Source organism: Dermacentor albipictus, chromosome 9 (genome assembly GCF_038994185.2).
Source record: "Dermacentor albipictus isolate Rhodes 1998 colony chromosome 9, USDA_Dalb.pri_finalv2, whole genome shotgun sequence".
NCBI lineage: Eukaryota > Metazoa > Arthropoda > Arachnida > Ixodida > Ixodidae > Dermacentor > Dermacentor albipictus.
In genome coordinates, this window is record NC_091829.1 from 30,284,098 (window position 1) to 30,295,241 (window position 11,144).

At 43.3% G+C, this 11,144-nt stretch overlaps 1 protein-coding gene and 1 long non-coding RNA gene across 4 annotated transcripts in view; one reads left to right on the forward strand and one right to left on the reverse strand.

Moving 5' to 3' along the window:
* The window catches only part of LOC135917971 (uncharacterized), a 67,779-nt gene that overhangs the window by 55,636 nt on the left and 999 nt on the right, over positions 1-11,144 (forward strand). The window contains exons 11-13 of one of the 3 annotated variants that reach the window (XM_070526242.1): positions 5,423-5,541; positions 7,191-7,380; positions 9,467-9,660. The gene's annotated coding sequence lies outside the window, so the exon portion shown is untranslated. Of the gene's footprint in view, positions 1-5,422; positions 5,542-7,190; positions 7,381-9,466; positions 9,801-11,144 lie in introns of those variants that run through there. The other 2 variants (XM_065451616.2, XM_070526243.1) reach the window with 2 other exon arrangements.
* Positions 4,706-8,782, reverse strand: LOC139050069 (uncharacterized). The gene is made up of 3 exons (XR_011508770.1): positions 8,664-8,782; positions 7,980-8,095; positions 4,706-5,519 (listed from the first exon to the last, which is right to left on the reverse strand). It is a non-coding gene; the product is annotated as an uncharacterized lncRNA (long non-coding RNA).

The window sequence follows — 11,144 nt, forward strand, 5'->3', positions numbered from 1 at the left end:
ATGGATTAGGGTTATGTTAGCGTTCTTTCAAGATTTCGGTACGCTCGCGGACATGAAGCATGGCGTATACAGGGTGGCCAGTTTTTCTAGAACAATCTGCCCACCATCCTTCAAGAAATGTGTGGTTACCTGATCCACCCCAGCTGCCTTCCCCCTTTGCATAGCTCCCAAGGCTTTCTTTACTTCTTCCAGCATTACTTGTGGGATTTCAAATTCCTGTAGACTATTCTCTTCCATTATCCTTGGGGGTGCCACTAGTACTGTATAAATCTCTATAGAACTCCTCAGCCATTTGAACTATCTCATCCATATTAGTAATCATATTGCCAGCTTTGTCTCTTAACGCATGCATCTGATTCTTGCCAATTCCTAGTTTATTCACTGCTTTTAGGCTTCCACCGTTCCTGAGAGCATGCTCAACTCTATCCATATTATACTTCCTTATGTCAGTTGTCTTACGCTTGTTGATTAACTTGGAAAGTTCTGCCAGTTATATTCTAGTTGTAGGGTTGGAGGCTTTCATACACTGGCGTTTCTTGATCAGATCTTTCGTCTCCTGCGATAGCTTACTGGTTTCCTGTCTAACGGAGTTACCACCGTACGCTTGTCAAGCATGCACTATCCTAACCTGCCGGCATGCATATAAAACGAAGTGGCTTATAAAAGATAACGTCCGGCTCACTATAACCTAACCAATGACGTGATCACAAGTGACTCACAAGACGTCATCACGGTTATCACCCAAAGATGTACTAACCTGCCAACATGCATATAAAACGAAATGGCTTTGAAAAAGTAACGACCTGCTAACTATCACCCAATCAATGAGGTCGTCACTAGTGACTCACGTGACGTCATCAGGGCTCTCACCCAAACATGTACTCTCCTAACCTTCCGATATGCATATCAAACGAAATGGCTCTCAAAGAGGAATAACATGCGGATTATCACAAAGTAGATTGAGGTGATCACTACAGTAACTCACGTGAGGTCACCACGGTTCTCACCCAGCCACGAGCTTAATGAGCTATAATGGGTCGCTTAGTGATTATGTCAAGTCCCTGAGTAATGATGAGCAAGTTTTTGCCCTTGCGAACGATTTCGATTGATATGCATGACGATAGGGAAGCAAATCGCATGTCACGATCGCAACCCAAGTCGCGTAATATCCGTCATGATTCTGACTCACTTATGTGAGTCACTCGCAAATGTGACTGAAAAGGAGTAAATGAGGTGGCGGTATACCAGGCGGAAGTGTTTCGGAAGCAGCCATGGCGACACTGGTTTCGTGGAAGCTGTGCTCCTATAGTGCTGACACCAATAAAGTGGTCACATCCTGAATAGGCGGCATTCGTGACTCCGGTTAGGACCTTTTCTGCAAGGATTATTTGTTTCTCAATCAATTTTTAACAGGATTAAATTCACTGGCACTGGGATTAAAATGTGTGGCACTTCGATTAACATGGCTGGCGCAAGGATTAAATGAGATGGCACGCGGAATAATTTGGATGGCGCTGGGATTAAATGTGGTGGCGCCTGGATGAAATTATTGGCACTTGAAATAAACATGTTGGCCCTCAGATTAAATTGGCTTGCACCTGGATTATTTTCAATGGCATTTCAAGTAAGCTGAGCGGAAAAACCTGTAGTGTTTGAAATTCAGCATAGCTTATGAACGGCGCAGCCAACAAATATAAAAAAAATTGCATGAAATTAAAGTTACTACCTTTGTGGTGAATAAACATCGTATGGGATTACACGCTGCGCACGATGAATGTAAACACGCATCGCCACTAGTTGCATATCATTCGATTGGACGCTTCACTTAAGCTGTGATAAATTCCAATTCATGCGTAGGATTTACACAACTTTGCTGTCATGTGGCAGGCATCAGAAACTTCAAATTGCTAATTTGGGCCAGATGGGATATTGCAGGTTCCAACCACAGCGTGACGATACGGGAAACAAAATTCTACTACGGTTCATCCATTGGCGTTTTGCATTTTATTACGTTTCATATGCCGCGTTGGTTCTTTATAAAGTCAATTACATATATGCTGCACCTCTTTTAACAACATCATCAGCCGATGGGCTGCGTAAGCATTCAGTCTCTGCTCGTCACCTTGCTATGCTCATCATCATCATCATCAGTCTGGTTGCGCCCACTGCAGGGCAAAGGCCTCTCCCATGCTTCTCCAACAACCCCGGTCATGTACTAATTGTGGCCATGCCGTGCCTACAAACTTCTTAATCTCATCCGCCCACCTAACTTTCTGCCGCCCCCTGCTACGCTTCCCTTCCCTTGGGATCCAGTCCGTAACCCTTAATGACCATCGCTTATCTTCCCTCCTCATTACATGTCCTGCCCATGCCTATTTCTTTTTCTTAATTTCTACTGAGATGTTCTCAACTCGCATTTGTTCCCTCACCCGATCTGCTCTTTTTTTATCCCTTAACGTTACACCTATCATTCTCCTATGCTAGATACCACGTTATCTTACTCAATTCTTGACTCCATGTACTTACAATGTAGCTGTACATGCTTCCTCGGAAATATAAAATTGCCGATATATTTATGGCTTCGGCTCGTTGGTAATGTATTACAGATATACGATAGTACATAAATAGACTAATAGAAGCGAAGCACGCAAACACAGCGCGATCTTGTAACAATATAAAACAAAAGTAAGATTAATATAAACGCTATATCTCATCCATTACGTGACAGCGCAACTAATTCTGCGCTCACGCACGACGAAAACCAACCGGCAAATTTGTAATGTAATGCCCCATCGGGTTATTTAGGGGATAATAAATGACGTCTGCTTTCTTCTCTAGTATTTGTCGCTTAATTTTTCTAGTTATTGCCCAAACTTAACCGCGTTGATTCGTGTGGTTACCTATTGCACCTTATTACGTCTGTCAGTGAACGTTAGCGTAAAAGGTTAATCGAAAAGCTAACCTCAAAGGAGAAAAAAATATAAAGCATTCTTCATCATCATCACCAGCAACCTATTTATGTCAACTCCCAGCAATTCCCAATAACCCTTGTCTTGCACCAGCTGATTCTATCTTATGCCGGCCAAATTCCAAATTTTACAACGCCACCTAGGCTGCCGTCCTCGATAGCACTTTCAAGCCACCGGTTGTCTGCCCTACTCCTTATATGGCCCGCTCAGCTTCACCTTTTCCTCTTAAGAGGAAGCTTTAGCTCGGGCCCAACTCCGACGCGGCCTATTCAAATACATGTAAAACGCAAAAACATTTTTATGAGATAACCCCTGGACCGATTTTAATGAAATTTGTTGCACTGCAGAGAGAAAGTTAACTTCTAGTGACTCTTGGAAGCGGAATTTCGGTTGAGGTCTTGGATATGGTTGAAAGAATTTTCACAAATTCGGAAGTTCGAAAAAAATAGAACGAAGTTTACAAATTTATAACTCTGCATCAAAAACAGATATCGCAGTTCTGTAAACGGTATCCATTAGACCATTGAAAGCGGACAAATTTAATATGTCATTTTATATCTTACGTGAATTTGTTACTTTGTTCACAAAGGTTCTGCAAAAGCTGTATATCCACATTACTAAATTTTTGAGATTCATGTATAGCATATCATTTTTTTCCGCTTTAGATGTACTATTATATGCAATTCACAGCATTGTATTATCATTTTTCGTTTCTGAGTTACAGTTGTAAACTTGATAGTTCCTTTTCTTGAAAATTTGCGATTTTTGCCAATTTTTAATAAAGAATTAAAGATGTAAATCGAAAATTAGAAACCACCAGTCACTAGATTTTAAGGTTTTCTTTTTAGGGAAACAAACCTCGTCAAATTTGGTGCAGTGGTTGCCGAGAAAAACGAATTCTCCTTTTACATGTATTTAGATAGGAGCACCCGAACTAAGGCTTCCTCTTAATATGAACTAGAATAACGGCTAGCCCTAACAATCCACTTCAGTGTCTTGTCCCTGAACGAAAGGTCGAACATTTTCTTCTCAAGGTTCTTTGTTGATCCCAAAGTTTCTGCTCAATTGTTAGCACCCGCAGAAAATAATGATTGTACACATTTCAAAGATACGGCTAAGCTGCCGGTCATGGTTTCGTAATGCGTGCCGTATGGATTCCAGCAAATTAGATTTTTCTGTAAATTTTCTTCCCATGATCACCGCTGCCTTTGACTGATTGGCCTTGATATACGTTTTCTTTGATATGCGTTTGATATACGATTCTTGAGGCTGGCTACCAACCGCGAATTGTCATTCTGGTGCTATGCAACTTAACATTATCTTGGTCTTTTGATTATTAATATTCAAGCTAACTCTTCTATTCTTTCGACTAGCTTGGTGTTACCGTAGAGATCATAGCTGATGTGTAACAGCAGCGCAATTATATATATATATATATATATATATATATATATATATATATATATATATATATATATATATATATATATATATATATATATATATATATATATATATATATATATATATATATATATATAATTATAGTGACTTCGGTAGTAAGAACATGGTAGGGCTAACGAAGACTTGATACTTCTAGTAAAGCTTACCTTAAGCACCGCACTGCTTACATTGCATAGACATAGATGCAATCTGACATTTGTAAATAAATCAACGGAAATAATGTTGGCAAAAAGTGCACGCTGCGTTAAGCAAAGATAGAATGAGCACGAGAAAAATGTTTTCAGGCTTACAGCAATCGCCGAAAGGCAAAAGAAAGTCAGATATTGCATATTCCCAAGCACAAATTCAGACGAGAGGGATGAGTTAAGAAACATACGGCGGTTGGGTTTGCCGTGTGCTAGTAGCGCATGACACTGCTTGTGTTGTCACGTGGGGAATCACGGTATCGTGGAATGGATGGCCTAGACCCTTCTGCACGATTGCGGCTCTTTGGTTTTGCTTTCCACCTCTGATGAGACATAGTATTTATCCCCGCCTTTTCCAGAATGATTCATTTGTTGGGATTTGGCTCTATGTCAGTGTGCTTCGCTTGCGTTTGCTTGTTTTTTTTTTCTTTCACTGTCCGTCATTTACTGCCCATTAGCCTATACTTGTCATGCCACAAAACACCACAGCCCGTACCTTTGCATTTCAGCTAGCGCTGCTGTATATGGGACTAGGTAGGCGAACAACTATCATCGAGGCGCGGATGGCGAGGGGTTCGGAAGCAACATCTGGGGCAATCACTTCTAGGGCGATCACTTTCGGAGGCGATCACATCGGATGTGCGCGCGTACACGGCCGAAAGCGTGTCTGGCTCTTTGCCAAGCTCGCTTTCTAATGCTGCACAGAACAGGTCAACGTTTCGTGTCCTCACCTCTTTCACCGTGCTAGTCACATACGTGTGCGTTGTCTTCTTTTTCATTGGTTCCGACAACGAACGGCGCGAGATCGACATGTCCTGCACGCGCATCTGTCGAACGAAGACGATGCTGCCCTCTCGTGCGTCATCAGCAGGTCAGGCGGGGGAGGCAGCACGGGGGCCGACTGCACGAGTCAAACCAGCAAGGTGAGCGCATCGATGAAGTGACGTGTAGCTTCGTGTTCTTTCCATTGGTCTTTCGCTCTGCCAATGTAACTTCGTATAAAGCGATTTCAAGCACGCTTAATTCGAGCACGCCAATGCTTCTTGTTATTCTTCGCAATGCAGTGTCAGCAAGAAGCTATGAAACTTTATGTCATAATTTTATTTCTCAGCACCATGGCAGCAAGTAGCTTAGTGGTAAGGGCAAGTGGCTACGGCATTGCGCAACTGACCTCGAGGTTGTGGGTTAGATACCAGTGGCAGTGGCCATATTTAGACGGAGGTGAACAGCAAAAACACTTGCCCACTTATGTTAAGGTGCACGGTAGAGAAGCCCAAGTGTACAAAATAAATCCGGTATCTCCCACTACGGTGTGCTTCATAATCAGATTGTGCTCCTTACACATAAAGCACCACAACTTAACTTTTCCCCCCAGAAAGTGGTCGATACTGCTGATAACAAAGACTTGGTACCATGCCAGTTAATGATGAAGAACCAAATGAACAAAAATCACAAGGATTGTTACATGATATGAACGCATAATGCAAATGTCAGTGTTATATTTGTGACTAGAGAATGTCCCAAGCCTAGAATATACCAGAGCAAAGGTTACATATGCAAATTACAAGGAAGAGCATATGCAAAGAAAGTATTCAACAAAAATGAAGTTTCTTTTCCTTGCATATCATTTTTTCAAAGTAAAAGATATCGCACAGTTTTCACTCAACTATAAATTAATGACCGGCACCTTAACGAGCCAAGTTAACCTAGCTGTTATGTAAGAGATATGACCACAGTAAAGGTGGTTTCAATGTCAAAGCGAGCACCTTCTCAGATTTAAAGAGCTGGTAGTTGCAGAAATGTCGAGCTTGAACACAACTTTCTGATGAATACTAAGCTATCATTGTGAAGAAGAATGAGTCAGGTGAAACTCGATTAATTGCAGCGTAAAAAATAAATGTCCACAAATTCCAATTGAAAGTCTGTTCAAAAAGGCAGATCATGTATGATTAAAAAGAGAACTAAGAATGACTATAAAAGACTCCAGCAAACCGCAGGCATGGGTCATTTTTATGGAATTCCGCCGCCAATATTCTTAGTACACTGTTGCATTCGATCATAATGAAATATTTCAAGAAATTTTAAATACCAAATTCTCGAACTGAATAATTTGTTTCGGCACAGAATTACATGCAACTTGTACTCGAAATTTCGGTTTTTCAGCCAATTGCACAATATAAACAAGTACTTGACAAACTAAAGCAGTACACTTGAAATACCTATTGTACATTTATTGTCCATGGCTTTAGCAACACTTGCATCTCGAAACTGGGAGGAGTCTATGGTAGGTGAAGGTTGTTGCCTGCGTGGTCTGATGGCACAATAATGCAGACAAGTGTCCCTTGGTGACTAAAATAGGTGGCAATTTTTGTCACCTTAGTGCTGACACGCGCGTGAAGCACCCAAGCATATTTTTCACACACACACAAAAAAAGCTTTCGGCAGTTCTTTATAGATTGTCTATACAACATCATGGAAAGCGTTCGGGCAGGCAGGTTTCACGGGAAAGTTAGCAAGGGGCGGGAGATCGTAAAGAGGTCGTGATTATGAAAGCGTGCACGCACATCCACAGGAGCAGCATCTGTCCAAAGAACCCCGCCCTGTAGGCGACCATGGGCGCATGGCCCGGGAGGCCCGGGTCGGAGAGGGTCCCATGCGGCCACCGGAACCCCTCGACCCAGTTTTCGACTCGCTGGCTGCACTCGAACATCGCCTATGCTGACAGGTTGCACAGCGTCGCCAGGTCGACTGCGGTGTCCAAGGTATACTTCCAAACCCTTCGTGCATCGTTGTTTTACTTTACCCTCTTTAATGTGCCTTGTCTTTTCTTCCCGCTTTCCTTCCCGTCTTTTTTTTTTTTCGTGCTAGACGGCTATCTTCCGCACTCACCGGTGAGTCTTGAGTATGCGAATAAACTGCTATGTGCTCCTGTCCCTTTATTTGTGTTTTTAATAAAATGCAATTCGAAACGTGCAAGCTCTCATATAAATTTATTAATGTCGTGAATATATTGCGATCTTAAGACTGCTTCATATTGGTAGTGAAAAACACAAGTTCCTCATTACAGAACTATTAGACAATTATGCTATATTCAATCACTTTCGCTTCTCAGGCTATTCAATTAGTATTTGATTCGGTTTTTAAAATTACTACTCGCACTCTTATGATGTTAAATACAGGAAAAAAGGGAATGAGGCACATGAAGATGCGTGTTATGATTGTTCACGCAATGTAGCAGGCACCCATCGTGCTCATTCAGAGGACGTGCTACGACTACCAGTGACCTGTTGTGCCATTAGCTTTCAGATTCCGTAGTTGTAAAAAGCATACGTTTTAATAGACGGAAGCGACGTAGGCTCACATTGTTGCAGAAGGGGTTCTAGAAAGCCGGATAAGGATAGTCGATATAGCAGAAGTACGGGAGTAGTCCACGTTGCTTGCTGTGGTGCAGCACCCGACCCGTCGATATGATGGCTACTGGAATAAAAAACAGAAGATAGCGATGTATAACTTGACACTTTTTTATTTACGCACGTGGCAAGATGCAAACTGTTAAAGCACTTAGTACCCAACCAAATATTCACGACTGCTTGCGTCACTGAACTACACTTCGCAATCAGTACTAGTTGTAATACTACACGCAATGTATGCGTAGTGTTTGCCTTGCATGTGCCGCCAAGCAAGCCTCAAATTACATATACGAAGAAACCTTCCTGGTAAGCAAACGTTACAGGGTTAAGAAAAGTAATAGTGACATTGACTAAAGACTCCATATTTACACGACGTCTGGTGCATCGAGGCAACAAGAGCAGATCGAGTCACTGACTATCCATACTTGGGTATTCGTCGCTCTGCGAGAGATTAATTAACAGACAGAAACGACTAACGACAACAGATTTAATTGGTTTAATAGCAGCCGCAGCCTTTGAAGCAGCCAACTTTCTTTGACCATTCACCAACACACTTGCCAGTATATTACCGCATTGCCGCGATATCGGGCATTTCAAACACTCTACACGGCTGCATACTGCAGAAGGCAATCTACCTCTTGTCATAGTGGTCTCATAGGTGCGCGGGTGGATGGTCATGATGACGATGCGCGCCTTGGAGGCCTGTGGGACATAATCGATGAGCAAGAACTTGTCTAGGATGTCCAGAACGAAAATGGGCTTGTGTAGCAATACCACATCTGCATTAACACATGAAAAGTAGCCGGGCGAACGATATAAACATCACTGCAGTTAGGTGTGTTCTAAGCAGGAGGCATCATCACTAGACAACATTGCGCCCAGACTTGAAAAGCAATGCTCAAGGTTGTGGCAAGTGCTGTTAGCAGTTAGCGTAGGCGAGAACATATGGCGCCATTTAATGACGTTGAATGCGCATTAGCGCTGAGAGTTTTGCCCGGAGATCGTGGAATTGTCTCGCATGGAGTCATGTCGTATGGAGTACAGCGGATAGGTCGTTTGCATAGACTACCCATAGACGCCGCTCCTATCACCTGGTATTGTAGGGACAAAGGGCTCACATGCTTCATACTGGTTATGCTGTGGAACGCTAATGACGACAGCAAAAGTTTAGGATACTCAAGTGAAAGTCAAGCCTAAAAGTGAAGCTCTTTTCACTAGGTTTCGCATGGACCTGCGTTATCCCGTTTGCCAGTCAATGTAGTACCGTATTGTAACTGGTTTTTTTTATTGAAATAAATCAATACAGGAATGGGAGGCACAAAATTTCTTCTGATTGCGCTGTAACGTGACTGCAACTGTTTAGCGCGGTCAATGAATCGATAAGCTCGGGAAGACTCGTAGGGTGCGATTCTCACTCTCGCCTTTGCATCTCTCCCAGGTCCACCTGGCTCCTGGAGCAGCGAGGTGAACAGCATGCTCAGGCGCACGCTCCATATCGGGCCACAGGTGCCAGTTATGAGCAACGCAGGCGACACTGTGCCCCAGCCTTGCCGGTGGCAAGAAGGCTCCGTGTTGTCTCCGTGCAGCCGAATGCTCCACTTTGAATATCGGTTGGCCAGGATGTCGAGCAGGGTTGAACCTTCTTGCTCTGCATTTTGAAGTGCAAAGATATTTTTTCACTTTCACTTTATTTCCTTAAAGACCCCTCTTCGGGGTATTGCATAAGGGGTGGGTTACAAAGAATGTGAGAAACAAAGAATATCAAAATGTTACGAGGCATACTGCGAGGCAATTTCTTCTATGAAGGCAGATGAGCTGGGTACAGAAACGATGTTGGCTCGGCCACTCAAATATAAGTGGCTTGCCCGCTCATATTTGACTATGTGTACGGGTTTCTACGTTTGACATTACGTCGACGTTGCGCCTTTTTTACGGTATTTAAAGCAAATAATTAACGATCTGTGGATGTAGATCTCGATGTAAACAAATGCGCCGCTTTGCCTAATCCCAACGCTGCGCGCTGAAACTTGTTGAATGTCGGAAGTCTCTACATAATGTGTAGAAGTGATACAAAAAGCGAGATTCACGTGCGGAAATCAGCGAGAACAAACTCCAAGGCAGCCGCGTTCGCAGAATGAACTCAGCTCGCCTTTAACGGCCGCACCGCAGGCACAACAGCGCGCTTAGGCTCGCTCACAGGGTAGTGGGCAGTGCGAGGTGGCTTCAGGATACGACTTGCTTTCTCGGAGAAGCCAATCTCCAGCTACGAAACTCATAACCTACGCACACTGAACATGGGCGTAGGTGCGCAGGAGGTGGAGGAGGAGAAACATTTATTTAAAAAAAAGGAAGGACAAGCAGGTGTCTTTCTGCTTGTGCGGGAGGCGCCCTTAGTCCAGGGCTCCTGCGGCTCTTGCTGTCTCCCGGGCCCGCCGCACCAGTTGCTGCTTGTTACGAGGGTCCGAACTAGTCAGCACGGCCTCCCACTGCTGGGGTGTGGGGTTGGGTACTTGCGGGGCCGCCTTCACGTTGGGGCACGCCCATGTGGTGTAATATAGGGAGGCGTAATCATTACAAAGGGGACATTTGTATGAATATAGTATAGGGTGGATTGCGTGTAGTCTGCTTAAATGTGGGTATGTATTGGTTTGTAGTTGTCTCCATGTTACGGCGCCTTCACGTGAGAGAAATCAACGGGCGAAAGCCCCAGTGCCTTTCCAAAGCGCTTCCAGCGGCATGCGACAGAGGACAGAAGAACAAAGTAAAAAAAAAAGTGGATTAGTAATGAAAGCATACCGTAAACTATTTTTTTTTTTTTGTGAGCTGGACATTTTCGGTCTAATCTTGAGCATCGGAATAATTTGATGGTACTGAACGTAATAAAGCACAATTGGAGGCAGCATCAGCGTAAATTCAAACGTGAACAATTCTGATACTATTCAAACGTATTGTTCCGTTTCCAAGTTCACCTGCGTGTGTAAACGTGCTTTCAATTAAGACTTCAAAACGTATACTCGGTACTGCTACTCCATGTTTAAAAACTGACAACATAGCATATAGATTCAATTCATTTACCTTAGCAGGCATGCCAAGAGGTCATACTGTGGTTCTGTTTC